Source organism: Sinocyclocheilus rhinocerous, unplaced genomic scaffold, assembly GCF_001515625.1.
Source record: "Sinocyclocheilus rhinocerous isolate Xijiao unplaced genomic scaffold, SAMN03320098_v1.1 scaffold986, whole genome shotgun sequence".
NCBI lineage: Eukaryota > Metazoa > Chordata > Actinopteri > Cypriniformes > Cyprinidae > Sinocyclocheilus > Sinocyclocheilus rhinocerous.
The window spans coordinates 310531-314300 of NW_015645515.1; the positions used below are offsets into that span (position 1 = coordinate 310531).

The window sequence follows — 3770 nt, forward strand, 5'->3', positions numbered from 1 at the left end:
TCTGATTTTAAAAGATGAAGTGAACTGAAGCACAAAGCACACGTCATATTTCACTCAAAATCAAAAGAAAGAAAGGATATTGTGCATAAAAGAAGCTTATTTTATTTTCCGTATCTCTTCCGTTATTTTCACAGTAATTAAGCACATTTCACATCAAATTCTCAGAAATTCTTATTACCGTCATGCATAAGAAAAATAATGATATATTTCAATTGCGTAGTGTTCATACACCGTGGTTGAGTTAGTTGAATTGCCTTTATGGTGTTGATTTAAAAAGTAAATTTTTACAAATTTTACAGTAATGAGAATGTAGTAAGAATCACCACTGAGAATGAGGAAAAGCCTAAGCGTCTGCACACATTACACGAATGACAATGAGATGCTTTTAACATCACAGTGAATATGCATGTCAGAATGTAAAAAAATCGTAATGGTCCTAAAACTGCATTATTTTTCACAATGCTAAATTTGTCTTTGGTTTTTTGGAGTGAAACCCTGTTCCGTTTTCACAACATTCACCCACAATTTCACAAGACTGGTCTCACGGTGCGTTCATAAACTCTTCTGAAGTCTTTGTTAAGCATCAACATCCATGGTCTGCTGTTTCCTCAAACTTTGTTTTGTACCAACGAGAGATAATTTTCACCTTCTTCAAGAGGATACCCAGCTTTATTGTTTAAGGGCAGATTCCTGTGGCAGGCCACTAAATATTATACCCTCCTATAGAACATTTTCACTATAGACTTTTCAGGTAAAGGTTTGGATGAGAAAACTAGGTTTAGGAACAGAGGGAAACTCAATTCCTGCGTCACTTTCCTCTAGCTCTTCATACCGTTTCACTAGCGGCACACTTCTATTTTGTATGCAGCAGTATTGTGACTGCAACAGAAGTACTGTACGCCTGCACACTCAGAGTCCAGTCTGTGTGCCTGGAGGTCGATCATGGTCAACATGTAATGAATGATGTAAACAGTGCATTTGCTTCCCTTTTAATATTGTTTGAACCCTTGAAACAGAACCAGTATTATTAAAAGCATTTTATGTGTACAAAAGCTGTCTTATAGCATATCAATGAATAAAAGAGTATCTGGTCACCGATGTTTATGGGCCTCAGTTATTCATTCAGCTTTATTAAAATGAATGTGGTGTTCCAGCTCTAGAAGCACAGTTATCTTTGCAGTGACTGTTGTGAGGAGCAGCTCACACGTTCTCGTTGTCGATGTTTCACCACAGGAAATGGATCTCTTTCATGAGACACAAAATATTCTCGCTAATCTAAATGTGTGATTATTTTAGTAGTTTCTTGGAATAGGGTGGTACTGACTTCCTGTTTGCAGAATCTTATTTGATCATATATAGATGGATTGTGAAACATATGCTGAGATATGCTGAAACTGATTTTCTTTATTTCATCACTTTTATGACAAAATCTTTCAGGAATAGAGTTTAACATGCTGGTTATTATACAATCATGTTTGCAAAAAAAAAAATTAATAGTACAGAGAAATTCAATTCAAATTTATTTGTATAGCGCTTTTCACAATACACATTGTTTCAAAGCAGCTTTACTGAAAATGCTTGTGTCTACATTACAATTTAGAGTGATATGTTATCAAAAGTGAATGTGTCCAAGTAATGTTCATTTCACAAACGAACAGTTCAAGGTAATAGAATCATACAGTTAGCTAACATGAATTAATTTCAGGCAGAAGCTCATTAAAGGGGTCATATGATGCGATTTCAATTTGTCCTTTCTCTTTGGAGTGTTACAAGCTCTTGGTGCATAAAGAAGATCTGTAAAGTTTGGGTCTGTGCTCAAAGGCTGTTCTATAAAGTTCCAACTTTGCAAGGACAGTCTAGCGCTTCTGACTCACAGTCTGTAAGTACATTGTTTATATTTAAAGAATTTGCCACTGATGATTCAAACAAGAGTAGCGCTTGTTTGATCACAAATGCAGACATGGTTTTATGTTTACGCGGCGCGATACACAACGCAACGCGTAAAAAGACAGTACAAGTCATTATAATCAGTAATTATGTCCCCACTGGATGCAACAAATGCCTCGTTTATAATGGGTTTTAATGTTTATGTCTCGTTGCTCCGGCCGGACAGGGCATCACAATATGGTAAGGGGCGTAACATTTCCGTCACACGCTTGAGGTATTCGGCCAATCACAACACACTGAATAGCTGGCCAATCACAGCACACCTCACTTTTTCAGACCGATGAGCTTTGTAAAAATCGACGAATGTGTTTTTTTAACCTTAAACCACATAAACACATCGCATTACACCAAATACACAACATAATGTTCTTTTTAGCAACATCATATGACCCCTTTAAAGCGATTATTACAAGTGTGATCATAATGATTACAATATAGAGAAATTTTGGCAGCTGTGCATGTCAATTCAAGTTGGCGTCATCTGGGGTCCTCGCAGGGGTCAGCATCATCTCTTCACAGGTGTTGGGTATCTGAAGTCTTTCTATGAGGATGAATCCATGTTGGAGCTGGTGTAATCTCTAGTTACTTCGAGATTAGTCTCAGCCTCAGATGTCACGCCCACGGAACGTTGGCTAAACGTCTGATGCATATGGCACACCTTCAATGCTCCCCGGGCGCCGCAGCAAAAATGGCTGCCCACTGCTCCGGGTGTGTGTTCACGGTGTGTGTTCACTGCTGTGTGTGTGCACTTAGGATGGGATAAATGCAGAGCACTAATTCTGAGTATGGGTTACCATACTTGGCCACACGTCACTTCAGAAAAGTGGAAACACTTCAGGAGTTTCGAAGTCGTCATCAGATTGGTTGAATTATACAGGATTTCCGGGAGACGTGTGTGTCGCATTCTATAATGTTCCGCCTGGAAACAAAGATGCAGTGACGCCAAACCCCCTCACGAAAGAAGAAAGCCGTCGTGTTTACAGCTGTGACAACGAGCACTTATCAGGATAAACTAAACGCTGGATTTTCAAAAGTATGTGAAATATTTTAAGTTCGCGGCACAGAATCTTTAAAATACGTCCAAGAGTTTTACATTAACTGTGTCTGTTATTGTGGGGACATTTCCACGCCCCGAAATGTGACACTGAAACTAAACGAACTGTGATTGGTTGTTTGACATTTCGGTCAAACGGCCTCATGGGCGGGCCTTGGCCAATGAAAGCTGCCATGGATTCCAGAGCGTCAGTCTGAAGGTCTAGCTACGCGAGGTTACTTTGAGATGGGCATCCCGGGGTAGGAACAGAAAGGTAAATGAAAAATAATTAGCATAGCTGCTGTTCATAAAGTTTCAAGCTAAAAATATGTTTGTGACTTCTAAAAGTCCAGAGTTTCGTGACCTTAAAGAGCGTGATGGATTGTAGGGCATAAGAAGATCAGTTAAATACACAGTAGCTAAACCATTTAGTGCCTTATAGGTCAGTAGCAGAAATTATTCTTGAAGTTTGGATACTGTGACAAAAAAAAATAAAAAATACTTAAAGCCATACTGAAAAAGTTTCCACATTCAATAATAAGTAATAAAAATAAACTTGCTCAGAGACGTGTCCCATAGTCTCGCTTAGCCAGACCTTCAGACTGACAGCAGAAGGTCTGGGAACCATGGCATGGCCACTTTGAATGGTCATGGACCGCCCAAGAGGCCATATCACTGACAGCTAAAGCAACCAATCAAGTTTTGTTTTGTGCCGCGTCATGTTTAGGGGCATGGAAATGTCCCCACAATAACAGACTGGTGTCTAAAACTCTTGGACAGATTTAAAAGA

General features: G+C 39.1%; 1 protein-coding gene across 5 annotated transcripts in view; it reads left to right on the plus strand.

The window, feature by feature from the left end:
• Nucleotides 1–1092, plus strand: part of fgd (faciogenital dysplasia) — a 53410-nt gene extending 52318 nt beyond the window's left edge. For all 5 annotated transcript variants that reach the window (XM_016509613.1, XM_016509612.1, XM_016509611.1 and 2 more), the window contains one exon: nt 1–1092. This exon is cut by the window's left edge and continues 516 nt beyond it. The gene's annotated coding sequence lies outside the window, so the exon portion shown is untranslated.
• The last annotated feature ends 2678 nt before the right edge of the window (nt 1093–3770 follow it).